Source organism: Marmota flaviventris, chromosome 12, assembly GCF_047511675.1.
Source record: "Marmota flaviventris isolate mMarFla1 chromosome 12, mMarFla1.hap1, whole genome shotgun sequence".
In the NCBI taxonomy this organism is placed as follows: domain Eukaryota; kingdom Metazoa; phylum Chordata; class Mammalia; order Rodentia; family Sciuridae; genus Marmota; species Marmota flaviventris.
In genome coordinates, this window is record NC_092509.1 from 2,052,250 (window position 1) to 2,071,518 (window position 19,269).

The following is a 19,269-nucleotide window of genomic DNA, read 5'->3' on the forward strand; positions in this document are numbered from 1 at the left end:
CTTTCAGTGGATCTGCAAATTAATACAAATCTGGAAATCTGTATGAAGATTAAAAAAAAAAAAGAAAAAAAAAAAAATAGAAATGAATACTGAGCCTATTCTGTGCCTGAGGGCTTAGGAGATCCTAGTTTTGAACTCTGCTCTCTCCTTCACTATTTATTTGGGATCACTTTACAAAGCACTCTTTCTTGAGGCTGTGACTCTCATCATCTTAACACAGTTACCCCAGGTGCTTTCTGTGACCCTGGCAGAAAAAAAGCAGGAATGCTGAGGGAGTGTCCAGAGACTGAAGGGAAGGGGCCCAAGTGCATTCCATTAATTGTTTTCCTTGATGATTTAATGGTTCCTTTTTTTTTTTTTTTTTGCAGTGTTAAATTATAGGGAAAAATACTGAAAATTGAAAAGGAAATGTGTTCATGAAGCCAGAATTAGACAGGCAGTCAGTACAGATAGATAACTTGAGTCAGGCAAAATCAAGAAGACCAATTTTGAGTGATTCCAACCATTTGGAGACTGTCCAATAAGGGAAGAATTTTAATTCTCTCAGAGTGCTTCTTTGACCCCTGTCAAGAACCTCACCCCTCCACCTGTAACCAAGGTAATCTGTCCCAAGAATTGCCCCTCTTTACAGGAAGCTTTAAGGTGGTTCATTTGTCTTTCGCTCTCTGTATTGCTCTTCCTCCTTCAGCCCACCTATGTTCCACCTTTGGGCCACCCCACCAAGAACTTCTTGGCCTATTTCTGGGCCTAGTCAAGGATTCAGGAAAGAGAAAACTAAGAAGAAAAGGCATGAGTACAAAGGAAGCCTAGAATACAAAAAAGGACAGAAATCCTCACTTCTTCGGACACCAGTGTTGTTGTTGTTTACCAGTGACGAGTCCTTGCTTCCCCAATGTTGAAGTATAACACCAGAGAAGCACGCTGAGGCAAGGTCAGAGTGGAAAGTAGAAGTTTATTAAAGGATAGCAGAAAAGACGTCTCAGAGGAAGAAGGAGACCCAAGAGGTGGTATCCGTGGAAGGGTCTTCTTCTCCTTTTTATAGCTAAGGTTTTCTTTTAGCTTTCCTGTATTTCTGTCAGGGTTCCTGTCCTTTGTTCTGTTATCTTTCAGTGATTGAATGTAGGTGTGAAGGCCTGAAGAGTGGGGAACATGTGGGCCAAAGGTAGCCTTGTGAATCCAGCAAGAAGAGCTGACCAGATTCCCTCTAAGAGTGGAGGAATGTAAGAAAAAAGTTCTCACATCTGTTGAGAATTAACCTCTGAACTATTTAACCAAACATTGGCTTATCCTGTCCTTGGATAAGGTGTATCCAGCAAAGAGATGAGAAAATTGGGAGGCTATTATTTTAAATTACATCAGGAGGGGGCTTGTTTCTGCTGCAGAGCTCAGAGGGTTCTGTCTGAGAAATCACATCACCATCAGCATACTCAAAGACAGAATTGAGTGCTTTCTTCTGACTGGGAGTTCAGGAATTCACAGGGATAGATAGATGATATATAGATATACAGATATATAGATATAGATAGATATGATGTATAGATATATAGATGTATGGATATATAGATATATAGATAGATAGGTAGATAGGTAGGTAGATAGATATAGAGAGAGATTGATACATAGATACAGATATAGATATAGATAAAGCAAGAGGTATTTAAAAATAAAGTGCATGTATGGCAGGCTGTCTGACCTGAGCCAGGGCTATAGCACGGATGATTATGGAAGAAGAAATGGTATGTGTCACCATCACACAGAAGTTTCTAATGGTTCTTCTGCAGGAACATCACCTCTCATTTTTCCAGAGACCCTGTGTGAAGACTTCCAGAGCTGTTAAGGACCTCCAAGGACATCCTGCCTGCCCCAGCCCCCTCTTTGAGTGCAGAATTTCTTATTTCATGGCAGGATGGGCCAGGAAGAATTCTAGACAGGTAGGGCTGTCCAGCCAGCTTCAACTGGCAGATCAGAGTCATTGCAAGGCCACCAGGCCTTGGACAGAAATGTTGGGGTACAGGCTTTGGATGCTGCCAATGGACCCACCTTCTTTCCTGTTTCTCTTCTGACCACCAAAAGATAGGAACAGGTTCTGTAAGGGTAAAAGAAATTGAAGTTAAAGCATAAAAGTTAAAGGGTAAAAGACCAGGTGTTGTAAAAGTTTCTAAGCTGCAAGGTCTGAGTTAAAATGTAAAGGAGGTATTGTTAGGTTTCTATGCTACCTGCAAAACCCGAAATTTCTGTAGCTGTTAAGACAATGCTTAGAACCGCCCAGTAAATATTTCCCCTGACTATTTGGATTGTTTAATAAGGGCTCTGTGTGGTCACGCATAGGCATTGCAGGGCCTGGACCAATCAGTTTAAATGTAACCCCCTCCTTAGGAATGACCTATCACTCCAGCCTGACCTGTTCCCGCCAATGAATGAACTAATCATGTTTAGGAGTTGTTGTTCAATTTTCCCGTGCCTCATGATGATTTGTTCTGATGTATACAAAGCCCTCCGCCCTCCCCAAAAAGTGTACTTAAGCAGTGCTCAGCCCCTGCTCGGGGCTCTGGGTTGCTTTCCCTTCTTGAGTGGGCACAGAGCCCCAGCATGCTGGTTCAATAAATCCCCCTTCTGCCAATTGCATGAGTGGTCACTTGGTGGTCTCTTTCTCCGACGTTTCGCGGGACCCTTACATTTGGTGCGTTGGCCGGGAAAAGCGCATCGCCGGACAAGGAGACCTCCAATGGACTCCTTTACGGGGTAAGTAAGGCTCCTCTTCCTCTTCTTCTTCCTCCTTTTCTCCTCCTCCTTGTTCTCCTTCTTGTTTTTCCTTTGCGATCGCTTAGAGCTTTTTGGTTTCTGGCTCGGTGGAGAGCGTAAGTTCTCAGAGCTTTTTGGTTCAGGTTTGGTTTTTGGCTTAGATTGGTTGGGTTGGGTTGGCAGCGTGGCCGTCAGCAGAGAGTGTAAATTCTCCCTGGCAGTGGTGACAGACGTGTCCTAATCCACAGGCCTCTCCTCTTAAGGGACGCCTTAGAGGATTCGGGGGGGGAGGCGAAAGTGCCCCCAGTTGGTAGAGGGACAAGAGTGCCCTCGTTTGTACTCTGCTGCCAACCCGTTTGGTTTCGCCGGCAATTCTTTCTCTCAGATTGGATTCACAGTCTGTCTTTAATCTTTGCCTCTAAACTTGTGTTAACCGTTTACTGTTTGTCCTTGTCTCTGTGTCACATTTGTATTGTCCCTGTCTCTGCCTGAGTAACTCCCAGTATGGGACAAAGCCATTCCACGCCTCTGCCCCTGAAGCCTTTCTTGGTCCCTGCCTCCACTCCGACCCCTTCCCCCAAGATCCTATCACTCAATCCTTCTGCTCCTCCCCCTTTTCCCTCCATTCTCCTTGAGTCACAAGATTGTAGATCTTGGGGTTGTGAACGAATGGGAGCTGCATGATGATCTTTGTGTGTCATTTTGTCTGTGTCTCTGTTAAGTGTGATGGCATTGTTTTACTTTGGACCAATGCAGAGTCCCAAATTCCAAACGGCCTTAGATGTGTGGAAGTAACTTTAGCTAAATTTTAACCTAATGCTTCTCCTGTGAGGGACCAAAAGTCAATAGAACCGCCAGCTTTTCTGTTCTCACCTTTTACACCTCTCTTAGCTGTGTTTTAAAGAACTTTGATAAACTTTACCCCCCTTTGTTGAGCGAGATTAGGGAAGCAGTGTTTTCTTTTCTTCCCGTAGTTGGCTTGAGCACGCCCACTGCAGAGGGAAATGCCTGGGGTCTAAAAACTTTGATATCTCGCTTAAACTTTTCTCAAACTTGAAACAACTGCAAGCAGAAGATGAACTTTTTGGGAAGCTGACTACTGAAAAGTTAGGAGATATGAGAAATGCCTAGTGCCTGGGGTCAGACCAAGCCAGAGGAACTAATCCTATAAGTAAAAGGTGGAACTAAGGGGCTCCCAGCAGCTGCCAAAGCCATTTTGCTTTGGGGAGTCTCCTCCTTCCTTACCTGCACTTTAGGGATTACCCCACCTCTGTTTGCTTAACTAATGAGACAATAAATTCAGTAATGTGTAGATGTTATAGATTGTTTCTTGGGGATGATCTTGGCTAAATGTGTATCTAAAAGATAACTTTTTTATTGTAACAATCTGGTATCTGAATGGGTTTCTAAAGCATTGCACTACCTTGCAGTTAAAAGTTGGGTTTAAGCAATTGTTTAGTTTGATTTCAGATAGTTCATGCTAGAAAACTTAAATACTTAGGGTAAAAAAAATTAGAAAGTTTCAATTTTGAACTGGGTAGCCTGAGAAAATTTCACTAGGTATTCCAGTGTATTAACTTGGGCAAAGATAATAAATTATGATATGATATCTATTCCCCTCAGTGTGTAAGATTCAGGGAAAAAAAAGGGTGCTAAATTAAAACGTTGGTCTGGCTTATTGAAATGACATTAATTAGCAACAGTCTTGGAAATTTTTAAGGCTTGATTTTGGATATACATGATAAAACTTAATACTACTTTAGGACCTTCAGAACAAAGGAAGCAGCTTAATGATCCTGAGGAAATTTCCTCTGATGGTGGCCTTTATATTATCAGAAAAAGATCCTATTTTCAGTTTTGTGTGGGCAAGTGTTTCTAATGTAAAGAGATATAAAGATATAAAATTTTGAGAATTGCATCTTAAACCTGAAAATTATGATTTATAGCTAAAATGCCTTAGGCATGAGGTTTCTGCTCAGAATTCCAGTTTTCCCAGTTCCTTCCAGACCTCAGCCAGGACTTAAGCTGATATGCAAATAGAAGAAGCTTGGGGCACTCAGCAGGAGACAGACTTCAGGCCCAAGGGTAAAAAAAAGAGTTAAAGTGTCTTTTTACCTGAACTCAAACTAGACCCCAACCAAAAAGTAAATTATATGGTATTTATTAATTACTGGCCAGTCATCTTTTTTTAGGACTCTTGCTTTTTCTTAGATACTGTATTTTTTTTTTTTTTTGAGCTCATGATTTTGGTCCTACAGACCTAGGTTAATGTTTTTGTGATCAACTGTGGAGTTTTGAAACATTGCAATGGAGATTTCACCTGAAAAAGCTACTAGGGTATTACACTTGTGTTATGTGTTGTATGTCAGTATGTCTGTATGTGTGTATGTCCATATATCCTGCAGTGATATGACAATTGACAGATGAGGAGCGCTCATAAAAAAAAATAAAAATGGATCCAAATATCTTTGATTCATGTGATTCAAATGGTTCAATTTAAATTGGGTAAACAGATAAAAGTAAAGATGTCTTTAAAATTAAGCTTATAAGTTTTTCTAGGTGTTCAAAAAGACCCTAATAAAATGATGATGTCTATAAAATAATCTGCTTAAATTCAGAAATTTACAGATATTGTTTTAAAGTGTGAACAGAAGGAGGTTAACAGATGGAAAAGAAAAACTAGAAAGTTTTAGATATGGATTTAATAGAGGGAAAATGTGTTTCCGGATAAGAGAGTCTATGTGATTAAGTAATTAAGAGGGTTTAAGTAAGTGATAAAGAAGATCTGTGTAAGTTGGTTATATGTGTAAGTTTTTGAGCAAGTAATCTTAAAGAAATTAAAAATTATACAACTATGGTTAAACAACAACTGTTATTTTTCAGTACTTTTCTTGTGCTCTCTTACTCTGCATAATGTTCTTCCAAAACCAATTGCAGAAAGTTTCTAATTAGACTTTCAACCAGCTTCTGCTTAGGCACTACAGGCCTCTGATGACCGATGAACCCCTAGCATCTTCAAGAGAACAGTTCACTCGGTGCTGAAGCTCACTACCAAGCACGATGGAATGCAACGGACATCAGACAGTGGGAGACAACAAGTTCAGAGAATCTCATAATCTGCCATCCTGGATTCATGAGTCTTTATGTCCTTCTGAGCTTCCTCATGGCCCTTGGTCTCTTTTCTGTCAGTCCCCCAGCATGGAACTTCTGCCAAAAATTGACCTTTGCTTTAATCTTTATCTTCATTCTGTTTTTATTCGCTCTGATTTTCTTCAGGTGCTGGTAATGCCAACTTGGCGCCTATCTGGAAGAACTTACTAATAAACAGGTTGCCTGCCACTTATCTAAGCCCTACCATCTCCCCCTTAGTTCTATATAAGCACACAGCTTTTTGCAAGGTTAATTATGGTGCTGTTAATGTGTTCATATCTTCCAGGTATACTAGTCTGTAAGGTAGAAGCTTCAAAAGTACATTATATTGAGCTGGTGTTCTAAAGTTGTATGGTAATTTTAGGCTTAAAAGAAAAAAAAAAAACATGTTGGAGAATTTATTCATATCATTTGTGTTCTACAACTGGACTTGTTATCAATAAGATATGTACAGTTCCATGTTACACTGAGATACAATTTAAATGTATTCTTAAGTTAGTGAGAGCCTAATCTGTGTGAAGGTTTTATTGCAAAACACAAAAGTACATTGCTACTTTTCTACAACAGGTTAAAAGCTTTCAGCCTTTAATTCATGTTTTAAATGTGATATTATGTTGTGTTAGCTAATGTTCATGTAAACTTGAACAACAATTTATGTAAACTTTGTAAAATGATCAGCTTCAGAACTATAGTACTTGAGATTTATAGCCCTGACTTACTTGAGATAAGGCTCTGTCCCATCTCACTACATTTGAAAGTGGCTATGAAAGAAATAATCCAGATTTCAGTACAGATAAAGTTGTGTCCAAAAGTAGGTTTTTGCCAAGATTACTAGGATCTCAAATAGGGAATTATGATGTATAACCCTGCCAGAATTCAAGGTAGCTATTATGTAAGCTAAATATGTTTTTACCCTAGTTAGTTTTGTTTTGTAGTTTGCTTATAGATGGTTTAAGGATTGCCTGTTAATGTTTTAAAGAGGTACTTCTCTAAGAACACAACCTGGGTCAACATAAGATAAGGAGTTACCACCTACAGGATAGAGAGATAGACATTAAAGCCCAGTGCTCTTAATAGAAGGCTGTTAACTTATTTGCTGGATGTTTAAGATTAAGTTTTAAAATTAAAAATTTGGCTCTTGCCCTCTGAGTCAGTCTGAATCAGGGAATAGGGGACTTCTCCAAAGGGCTCTGCAACTCTAGGCCACATAACCTCCTGAGCAGGGAGATTAATGAGACCAGTGGAGGACAGAAAGCCAATCGGTGCATTTGCTTTGAAGAGGAGGGTCATCAGAAAAGGGGAAACATCCCTGATGCTTCTGAGGGAAGCCACATGGTCAAGCAAGGCCTGGACCCATCCTAAGGTAAATGGCACTAGCAGAACTGAGAATCTGCTATGAAGTTCCCTGAGGACTCCCAGGGAAACTCAGCTGACTGTTGACAATAGATAAGAACAAAAGTCAGTTTGACTTGCTTCATCTTAAACACTTAGCAAAGATAGTTAAAGCCAAAGCACAGCTGTTCCTGGACATTTTAAATGATAATAATAGTTAAATGTAACTTCCAAAAATAAGTAAACTGGAGGCTACAAAAGAAATTCTCAGACAGAAATGCCTGATAACTATTAAAAGGAACCGCCAGAGTAGTTTTTAGTTTAAGGCCCACAGATATTACTAACCTACACAGGTAGGCTTGGTGTTTGCTAGTATGGTTATCCAGCCCTAAGTAGCAAAATTAAAGGTTTCTCTATTAGACATAGGTCATACTAGTAAAAAGGACATCTGTAAACCTAAATGTTAGTTGTTGTGTTTACATCCCTGACATTTCTGGCAAGGTGACAAATATCCTTAAAGATTTACATGCTTAGATAGAAGCCATGTCCTCAGCAACTTTGTTGTGGAAACAATATCTTAGCTTCTGGTTCTTGGTACTTCCTGGTGAAAAACATTGTTAGTCTCTGTCTTGGCCATTATACTCATTGGCATATTCCTGTGCTGTGACATTTATTGCTGCATCAATATGGTTCCAGTAAATTAATAAATTCTTGTTTCTCTTATAGACCACCTATCCCTCGAATGGCCCTCCAGCCTAATCCTTCTCAATTGGACTTTTATCATGGACCACTCGATAGACCCGATATTTTTAAAGGGGGACTCCAAACTGCTTGCCCCACACCGTCCCTTTTCAGCCTGAAGAAGCCAGAAAGATTCTCTTCGCCCTCCTTCCTTACAGCAGTGAGGAGTTCCCAAATTAGAGGGGGAAATAAAGCCAGATTTTAAGTTAGGTAGTCAGTGTAGTTAGATAAATCGGGGTCTAATACCGAGTGGAAACTAGAATGGAGGCCATGCTGAAAATGATTCCAGGGAACACAAAACAACTCATGAAATGTGAAACCCTTCAATAATTGTGATGCATTACTTTTAAGATTAAAAGTAGTCAGAAAAAGGAGTGGGGAATGTAAGGGTAAAAGAAATTGAAGTTAAAGCGTAAAAGTTAAAGGGTAAAAGACCAGGTGTTGTAAAAGTTTCTAAGCTGCAAGGTCTGAGTTAAAATGTAAAGAGGTATTGTTAGGTTTCTATGCTACCTGCAAAACCCGAAATTTCTGTAGCTGTTAAGACAATGCTTAGAACCGCCCAGTAAATATTTCCCCTGACTATTTGGATTGTTTAATAAGGGCTCTGTGTGGTCGCACATAGGCATTGCAGGGCCTGGACCAATCAGTTTAAATGTAACCCCCTCCTTAGGAATGACCTATCACTCCAGCCTGACCTGTTCCCGCCAATGAATGAACTAATCATGTTTAGGAGTTGTTGTTCAATTTTCCTGTGCCTCATGATGATTTGTTCTGATGTATACAAAGCCCTCCGCCCTTCCCCAAAAAGTGTACCTAAGCAGTGCTCAGCTCCTGCTCGGGGCTCTGGGCTGCTTTCCCTTCTTGAGTGGGCACGGAGACCCAGCATGCTGGTTCAATAAATCCCCCTTCTGCCAATTGCATGAGTGGTCACTTAGTGGTCTCTTTCTCTGATGTTTTGCGGGACCCTTACAGTTCTATCTCCCTTTCCATGACACAGATAGGCCCTCTTTCAGTCCCAAACAGGCTGCATGGGAGGTTTCATGAACTGTTATGCTTGAATTCAGGACCCCCAAAGACCACCAGAGACCCAAGATCGATGTAAGCAGCAAAGAGGTGTTTATTGTGAGCTAGCTCGGTCCTCCTCGTGCACACACAGCAACTGGTGATGCTGAGAGGCCCTGAGCCCAGGGTTTGCAGCATTTTTATACATTTTTTGGAGAGGGCAGGGACTTCACATACATCATAGCCTCTTTTAGCAAATCATCACACACCGCAGGAAAATCAAATAACAACTCTAAAACATGATTAGCACATTCACTGGAGGGAACAAGTTGGGTAGGGGTGATTGGTCAGTACAAAAGGGGTATTCATTTGATCTGATTGGTTTAAGCCAAGAGGGGTGTATGTGCTGAACTACATGGTTTCCCAACTTGTTATCAACCACCATAAACCACTGGCATCCCAGGTATTTCCCTGTCTCATGCTGATTGGTGGCTGCTAGGGGGCTGCTATGGATCCCCACCTAGCCTGACTGAGTCAGGGACACCTGTCACAGCAGATCTCGCCTGTTATTTGTAGATAAACAACTCAGCAGGGTGGGAATGTGCTTAGGAGTGCTCTGTGGGTCTTTCCAAGGACAAAGGTCATGTCTCTTCCTTGGACAGGCTTTGATCTGAGGTAGAGGCTGGTTTTTCAGAACACTAGAGGAAGTTGGAAGTCTTCCATGAATGCCTTCTGTGACCCCAATAGTAACCTCCTTTTTTGTGCCTCAATTTCCACATGGGTCAAAGGAGCTGGATAAGATAATCTTCAAGGCCCTATCAACTCTGTACAGAATAGTGTTTGTCCCTAAGATTCCCTCGATTTTTTTTCTTGACATAGATTTTTTTATAGAAGCAACTTTTCCTTCTTCTCCCAGGGAATTATTAGCCACATGTTTCTGAACTTTTCCACACCACCTTCTCTGGACTCGTCTCACTGAATCTTTGCTTTTTTCTCAGGTCCCTGGTGGCCATAGCTAGTAAGGTGTTGCCTGCCTGCTCCCTGGGACACACTGATCTTATATTCCCATGGAACTTTTTCCGTGGAGGGGGAATGAAAAAGGTGCCCCCTCTCTTTGAGCATTGGCTCAGTCCTGGGCCCCAGGCTGGGCTCTTTCATTTGTGTTTCATTAAATTTTGAAAGCATCTCAGAGACACAGAGGAGTCAGTTCATATGAGGAAACTGAGGCTCAGAAACCATGGCTTGTGCAATGTCCCAGATTAAGAAAAGGTGAAGCTGGGAATCCAACTACATCTGTTTGGCCCAAAAGCTAGATTTTATCTTTTGCATCATATAACCACCTGGCTTCTTCCTGGAGAAAATTCCTGGCTCAAGGACAGGGGTGGCCAAATATCAGAGAAAGGAGAGCACAGAATGTTGATCTGAAGACACAAATACTCCTCAGGAAAACAGGAAAGGGAAAAAGAGACACTCAAGTCTCAGAAACTGGCAATAATCCACTTGAATCCAAGGCTCCTGGCATGTGACATCACACCCAGTCTGCTCCCCACCCAGTTTTGTCAATCTGACTCTTTAGAGAGGATTTTGTACCAAATGGCAGAGTGCAATGTGCCCTCATTTCCATCACAGAGGAGCTGTGGGAATTTGGATAAGTTCCTTCCATGCTCAGAAACCTTGTTTTATTTTCATGAGTAATGAGTGTGAGACTCTGCACCTATCTCAACAGATTATGGTGGGCAGCAAAACAGAACAGGCTTCTCTGACTCAGATGTAAAACACATATTATCCTCTTTCACTCACAGCACCCACACATCTCAAGTATCATCTGTAGAAATACCTGACAGACATTTTTGAATCTCTACCTGTCACCAACTTTGAACAGTTTTTTAAAGCTTCATGAGTATTTCCATATTTTCTAGTCTGTAATTCTCTCCACAGACCTCTCAGTAGGCAGTGTGGCTCCTGTCCTTGGCTGTAGTTCACAGATTTAGAAACTAAGGCTCACCATTTATGGTTCCCAGCTTGTTGAAGGGTTGACTTGAAGTTGGAGCCCTCTGTCAACATTTCTCTATCTTCTTGTCATTTGGAGAGAGCAGGCGAATATCTCTACAGCCATCTGTGGTCCAGATGTGCCCAAGACCCTCATCAGCCCCATGTCCCTCCACACCAGCCACATGCCTGAGTTCAAAGCCAGCCTCGGGACTGAGCATAAAGGCTAGCCCACAGGTCAGCCCTCCTGAGGCCACCCACATTCTGAGGGCTGCTGGTCTTCTTTCCTGTTTTTTTTTTTTCTTTTTGTGTGTGTACTGGGGACTTAACCCAGGGATGCTTCACCCCTAAGCCCCATTCCCAGCCATGTTTTATATTTTATTTAGAGACAGGGTCTTGCTGAGTTGCTCAGGGCCTCATTAAGTTACTGGGGCTGGCCTCCAGCTTTTGAACCTCCTGCCTCAGCCTCCCAAGCTCTTGGGATGAGAGAATGTGCCACCATACCCATCTCTGAGGATGCATGGACATGTGTAAATGTACCATGACCCCAACTTGAGTGGGATTCACCCCCAGAGCACTAGCCTATATAGGCATCTTCCTCCACAGCACACTCCCCATGTCCCCTTCAGTCCCACAAGCTGGGCACCATCCCCGGGGACATGACTGCTGGAAAACTGCCTGCAGAACTGTATGATTTTGGAATTTGTTCTTCATGGTCATAGGATGCTGGCTTATTTCTGTGTTTTCAATGCCATTTTGAAACTGAGGTGGTTCAGACTTCTTTACAAACAGCCAGTCCTGAATTCAACTTTATTAAGGGCAATTAATCCTGGATTCATTATAAATTTGCCCAGAGGAAGTTATTATACTTTCCCCTTTGATTGAAATTTGGGCTTTAAAGATGCTTTCAGGAGTGAAATGGAAATTTCTCTTTTCTCACAGGGGACCTACCTTGCCAGCAATTGCCATTAACCCTGTGTGATCCTCAGTGGGTTGTACACCAACCTCAGAGCAGACTTTCAGGCCTCCAGCTGAGCTCCCTGTCACCCCCAGAACTGAACAGATCTGCTAATGTCACACTGAATCAGAGGTGCAGGAAGTCTGATGCAGTGGCAGAATCTCATTCAAGCAGGACACAGTGGTGATCATCTGTCATCCAGGTGGCTCAAGGGCTGAGGCAGGAGGATGGCAAGCAAGTTGGAGGCCAGCCTCCACACCTTAGTAAGACAGTGACTCAAAATAAAAACACCAAAGAGAGCGAGGGATACAGCACAATGGTAGAGCATCCCTGGGTTCCCTCCCTAGGACCACAATCAATGAGAAAAACTGCCACTGAATTTAGTTTACTAATACCAGATTTTTGTGAAAAATTTTGTGTCTATGTTCATGGGGATATTGACCTTGTTTTTTTTTTTTTTTCTGCTTGTAGAATCTTTACCAGATGCTGTTACCAGGATGACGCTGGCTTCATGGGAACATATTAGAAAACATTTCTTCCTCTTTATTTATTTATTTGATAAGAGTTTGAGATGCATTTGGTTTCATTGTTTGTTTTGGCACCAGGATTTGAACCCAGGGGCACTTATCCACGAAGCCCCATCCCCAGCACTTTTTTATATTTTACTGAGAGACAGGGCCTCACTGAGTTGATTAGGCCCTTGCTTTTGCTGAGGCTGGCCTCTAATTTGTAATCCTCTTGCCTCAGCCTCCCCAGCTGCTGGGATGACAGGAGTGCACCACCTTGCCTGGCTGGTGTTCATTCGTTAAATATATCATAGAATTCAAAATTGAGTCAAGCCATTGGGTCCCGGGCTTTGCTTTTCTTTCTTGGAAATCCCTTGCAGATAGCCATAATTTTTTTTTTTTTTTTGTACTGGAGCTTGAACCCAGGGGTGCTTAACTACTGATTTCCATCTCCAGCCCTTTTAATGTTTTATTTTGAGACTAGGTCTCACTATGTTACTGAGGCTGGCCTCCAACTGGACATCCTCCTGCCTCAGCCTCCTGAGCCCTGTGATTACAAGCATGCGCCAATATGCCCAACTGAGAAAAATAACTTCTATTTTGCTTTACCCACCATTGTTTTGAATCTCTCCATTAATGCAGTTATACTAACATTCTAACTAATACAATATTAGATCATCACTTGCACAGCTGTGAGTGTTCAGCTGAGGTCGGAGGCTATGATGACACAAGGGCTCCTGGGGAACCCTGGGTGACTTTCTCCTCCTGAGCAGCAGTACAGAAGGAAAGGCAGGCTTGATCCCAGGCTTGGGGGTTCAAAGATAAGATGGGACAGAGGTCAAGGCAGGCAGGGAGCAAAAGAGTTGGGAACCAAGTGACTGAGGGCCTCAGTCTTGGGCTGGAGAGAAGAGAGGTGGAAGGACTTAAGGTGAAACTTGATGGGAGTGAGAAGCTGAGAGACGGGATAGATGGTTTGTCCAGTGCACGGTTCTGGAAGGTAGTTCTCCATAGGATTATTGGTGTGTGTTTCATTGCATTGATCTGGCATTTTAGTACCTATTAGTGGATAAAAATATAATTGAAGCCAGGCACAATGGCATATTCCTGTCATCCCGGTGACTTGGGAGGCTGAGGCAGGAGGATTGCAAGCTGGAGGCCAGCCTCAGCAACTTAGTGAGTCCCTAAGAAACTCAGTGAGACCTTGACTGTAAATAAAACATAAAAAAGAGTGGGGATGGGGCTCAGTGGTGAAGTGCCTCTGGGTTCAATCCATAGTATAAAACTAAAGAGCATGGATTCAACAGTGTGTGTGCGTGTGCAGGGGGATATCTTCTAGAACCTTCTTTGAATTCATCAGAAGTCTTATCTAGAAGCTTGTTTGTAGACTGTGTACCACGTTCCAAAATTAAAATTAAAATGGTAAATATGTGTTCTCCACCTTCATAATGTAAAGCAGTATAGGGATAGAGGCAAACATTGACTCAATAATGATGTCAATGATTAGAATAAAATAATTAGATTTTAAAGTCAGACTAGAGAGGACAAAGAAATCACATGGGAGTCAGGAGCCCCCACAGCTGGGCTGGATCTCGGGCGTGTCTTCACCCTCCTGTGAACTCACTTATCCCTGGAAGTTCTGTATTTCTCTGGATGCATTTTATTCATCTGCAAAATGGTGCAATGCCATTTGCTTCTGATAAATTCTCACTCATTTATTAAGATTCTGAGTAGGTGCCAGGCATGGTGGCGCACACCTCTAATACCAGCAGCTTTGGAGGCTCAGGCAGGAAGATCGCTAGTTGGAGGCCAGCCTCAGCAACTTAGCAAGTCTCTAAGATTCTTAATGAGACCCTGTCTCTAAATAAAATACAAAATGGGCTGGAGCTGGGGCTCAGTGATTTAGAGCCCCTGGTTTTAATCCTTGGTACCAAATAAACACCCAGAATAACGCTCCTCGGGGCCACCCACCCCCTGGGCTCAGCTCCTCAGCCAGGCAGCAAAACTCTTGGCTCCCTCCTGCAATCACACCCTCAGAGCTAGCTGGAAGAACCTGTTGCCAGGGAAGTCAACCCAGAGACACAGCGGGAAGTGTGTGGGCGGAGCTCTACCGGCAGCTGCGATGAGCACATGCCTGAGCCAATGGAGAGTGGCGGTGTTCCAATATCCTCCAATGGGGCACCGACAGAGGCGGGCTCTTGCCAGCCGCCCTTGTAATGGCCCTTGGTAACCCCTGGGCGGGTGCAGGGTAGTGGCTCCTGCACTGGTTGGGCTCTGGCTGGCACTTTGAAGATCGAGGAGGTGGAGAGCACCACGAAGATGCCGCGCATCGCCTCGCACAGCCACGGGAAGGGGCTGGGCCTCAACGAGAGTGCCCTGGTCAAGCAGGCGGCCTCGGGGCTCCTGGGCCAGGAGAATGCATGAGAGGGATGGCGGGCGGGGCTGGGGGGCGTGGGGACCTTCCCGGCATTCGCCCCGACTCAGTGTCACTTTGGTGCCCGGCGTTGACCCCGGGGGCGCTGCCCACAGAACCACACTGTGGCCCCTTTTGTGTTTATTCCGAGACAGGATCTGGCTGAGCTGCTGACGCTGGCCTCCACATTACAGTCCTCCTGCCTCAGCCTCCAGGTGCCCTGGGATGACAGGCCTGCACCATCGTGCCCTAACCCTAACCATCCTTTTACCAGTAAGTTCTACTTTTGTTAAGTGGCAACTGTACCAAGTCCCTTCAGTTACGGTATTTTTTATTATTATTATTATTATTATTATTATTATTATTATTATTATTTGCAGAAAAAAATGGCCTATCTATAGGCCACCGAGTTTAGTAATGACAGCTGGAGGTTTGCACTCCACCACCTCTAAGCTGCTGGACCCTAGAGTCATGGCCCATGGTCTCCCTGGAGGCTGAGCAACTACAGAAACCTGCAATTTATATGAGCTTGTGACTGTGGCCTTGGAGTCTCCTAGTAACAGAAAGGGCCAAAGAAAAGCCTCTGGTTTCTTGTCTATGTCTTTTTTGGAGGGCGGGGGGAGCCCTAAACCCCTGAGCCCCTCCCCAGACCTATTTTGTATTTTATTTAGAGACAGGGTCTCTCTGAGTTGCTCAGGGCCTCACTTTGTCTGAGGCTGGTTTTGAACTGAGATCCTCCTGCCTCAGCCTCCCGAGTCCCTGGGATCACAGGTGTGGGCCACTGTGCCCAGCAGACTTTCCTCTCTCACCTCCACTGTCTGGGCACCCAGAGCTGTGCCTGGAGGGTGCTGGCTCTCAGCGTTGGTTGGACGAGTCTGTGAATTGTTTGGACCAGGGACTGCATTTTTTTCCCCACTGAAACACAGTAATAGTGACCATTTCTCCCTTCTGTGCTGCAGGCATGTGACATCATAGAAGAATTAATTGAAAGCAGGAAAATGGCAGGAAGAGCCTTGCTGTGGGCCGGACCCCTGGGAACTGGAAAGGTGCTTGTGTTCTCATTGATTTCTGCTGCCCAAGAGGATGATTCTCACGTTGAAGCCAGTTGGAATATGCATCTTAACTAGTCTTTGTTTAGCGACGTGGGTCATATGTGTGTTTAAGAAAGGAATCTGATCTCAACTCATACTTCTAGAATGAAAATCATCCTGGTCAGAGGGAGGGGAAAGTCCTAAGAGGGGTCTGGTCTCTGGGATGGTCCTTGAACTCTTTCAAGTCTCCTTTGCTTGGGAAATGTATCTCTTTTCCTTTTCTTTTCTCTTCTTTTTTTTTTTAACCAGTTATTGAACTTGGGGGCAATCAACACTGAGTCACTTCCCATGTTTGTATTTTATTTAGAGCCAGGGTCTTGCTAAAGTTGCTGGGGGTATTGCTATGTTGCTGAGGCTGGCCTCCAACTCGTGATCCTCCTGCCTCAGCCTCCTGAGTGGTAGGATTATAGGCATGCACCACCGCGCCCAGCTGAAAATCCATTTCTGTTGGTCCAGGGCCTCGTAAAAAAATGTGACGGGCTGTGGCTGTGGCTCAGTGGTAGAGTGCTCGCCTCGCATGTGCAGGACCCTGGGTTCGATCCTCAGCACCATATAAAAATAAATAAGTGAAATAAAAGTATTGTGTCCAACTACAACTAAAAAATAAATATTAAAAAATTGAAACAAAGATATTATGTCCATGCACAATTAAAAAAATATTTAAAAATCTTCTGTGGCACATTTTTGGAGGGGGAAAATGAGTCAGCCAGTATTTTTTTGAATGCGAAATTTGCCCACCACTATTTTGGCTACGTGCATGATTGACAAATAACAGAAACACAATTTTGATCTTCAAGGGGCTTCTAGTGTTTTCTGGGCAGAGAAACAGGAAGTCTCCTGATGGCACAAAATGGCTCAGTTGAGTCTGAGCTTCAAACTGCTGACTGATTAAAAATGCTGGAATTGGGCAGAGGGTTTGATAATTCCCCCCAATTTGGGCTTTCCAGGGGACAAAAGAGGACACATGGTGGAGCTTGTTGGGATCTGCAAGGGGATTGGCCAGATCCTCAGGCTTCCCAGAGCTCCTGGTCTGGGCATGGCTTGTTCTCTGGAAGGGCCTCTTGGCACAGGAGAGTAGGAGCCTGCACTCTTGTATGTAAAGAAGTGGGCTCTTACAAGGGGTGGTGGCCCCTGCCTGTCATCTCAGTGACTCTGGAGGCTAAGACAGGAGGATCACATGTTGGAGGCCAGCCTCAGCAGTTTCACCAGGCTCTAAGTGACTTAATGTGACCCTGTTCAAAAATAAACAACATAAAGGTCTGGGCTACATCTTGGTGGGTATTGATTGATCAGCTGGGAGGCCTGGGGCAGGCCACTTGACCTTTCAGAAGCAGAAACACAATCATCTGTGAAAAAAAGCTTGAATTCTAATTTTGAAGTTGTACATATGGAGTTGCCAGGGTGTGTTTTGTGGTGTCTGATGGTGGATGAAGAAGTTCTGTGTCTGGGGGAAATTTTTTGAGGCTGGAATGCCATACAGTGTGCACTTACAGGAACATTAGCTTGTCCAAGTCGTCTTCCATTTTTGGTGGGGGCGTTACCAAGAATTGAACCCCAAGAATTGAACCCAGGAGCTCTCGACTCCTGAGCCCCATCCTCAGTCCTTTTTACATTTTATTTAGAGACAGGGTCTCACTTAGTTGCTTAGGGCTTCGCTTTTGCTGAGGCTGGCCTCCAACTCTTGATCCTCCTGCCTCAGCCTCCCGAGCTGCTGGGATGACAGGCCTGCGCCACAGCACCAGCATGATAGCTGTTTCCTTCAGTGCTGTTTTACTCAGTGTTATTTGGTACTTTTTGTCTTCCAGTGTTGCTCTTAAGAAGTCTGATTTTCAGGGTTGGAACCTTCCTTTCTGGATGTTTTGGAGGTACTTTTGGATAGGGTGTCCTCCCCTGATTTCCCTTTCTTAATGTCCACAGGGCTTTCTGAGACTCACTGTTTGGTGTCGTTGGTGTGGACAGTCGCCAGCTCTGAACCCCTGAGCTGTGGCCTGTTCCTGTTCTCTGTGTGCTCTTTCTGGAAGTCCAGCTAGGTGAGATTAGCTCTGAAGTGATTTTCAACCTGGGCTGGTTTTGCCCTCCAGAAGATCTTTGCCACTATCTGGAGAGTCGTCTCTTGTGGTTTTCAAAACATGATGGGGGGACTCCAGTGTTAGTGGCCAGCGATGCTGCCAAACAACCTGCACTGCAAGGCTGTACCCAAAAAACAGAGAAAAGACTCTCCTATTTTTTTTGGGGGGCTTCCAGGGATCAAACTCAGGTGCTTAACCCCTGAGCCCCATCTCCAGCCATTTTTGTATTTATTTTAGAGACAGGGTCTTGCTGAGTTACTCAGGGCCTTGCTAGGTTGCTGAGCCTGGCCTCCAACTAGCCATCCTCCCACCTCAGCCTCCCAAGCTGCTGGGATGACAGGAGTGCACCCCCACACCCAGCTCTCAGTTTCTTAATCCATAAAATACAAGTTAGCAGGCTGGGATTGTGGCTCAGTGGTAGAGGGCTCACAGAGCATGGACAGGACCCGGGTTTGATCCTCAGCACCACATAAAGATAAAAGCATTGTGTTGTGTCCATCTACACCTAAATCAGTTATATTAGTTCCGTCACCTATATCAGTTCAATATTTATTGCTAAGGGGAGGGGTGCTTAACTTTATAATGGCTTGATTTTTGAGAATTTTTTAAGATTTAAGTTCTTCCCCCAATTTAGGGCTGGAACAAAATTAAACTTGTTTCGAAGAAAAAAAAAATTTAAAAATAAATATGAATAATGCAACCCTGTTAAAAAATAAACAACATAAAGGTCTGGGATTTGTCTTGGTGGGTAGTGATTGATCAGCTGGGAGGCCTGATAATATTAAAATATTAAAAAAAATACAAGTTAGATTTTCAAGATGACAGGCTATGGAAAGATCAGTGAGATATAAAGAGCTCCATAGGAAAGGGTAGGTATATGTGCCTTTCTTCCATGAGTTTCTTTTTTATAATATAGTTTTTTAGTTGTAGTTGGACAGAATACCTTTGTTTTATTTATTTATTATTATGTCACATGGAGGAAGAAACCCAGGGCCCTGCACATGCTAGGCGGGTGCTCCACCACTGAGCCCCAGCCCCAGCCCAGCCCCTTCCATGAGCTTTTAATTGGAGAAAGCTGGACAGAAAAGGAGCCATTCTTAACCAAGTATTGTTTCTATTTGAATGGAAGGGTAATGGTCACCCCTTCAGTATTAGGTGGAAGGAGGCAGGGATGCTGTTCAGTGGCTAGTGGGCACTGTCTTTGACACTGGAAACTGAGAATGGGGAGTTGGGGGCTGTGAAAGAACAGGGAAGAGTCAGGCACAGTGGCTCACAACTG

The 19,269-nt window shown here is 43.7% G+C and overlaps 1 pseudogene; it reads left to right on the plus strand.

The window, feature by feature from the left end:
- The window catches only part of LOC139707805 (ruvB-like 1), a 38,377-nt pseudogene that overhangs the window by 8,489 nt on the left and 10,619 nt on the right, over positions 1-19,269 (plus strand).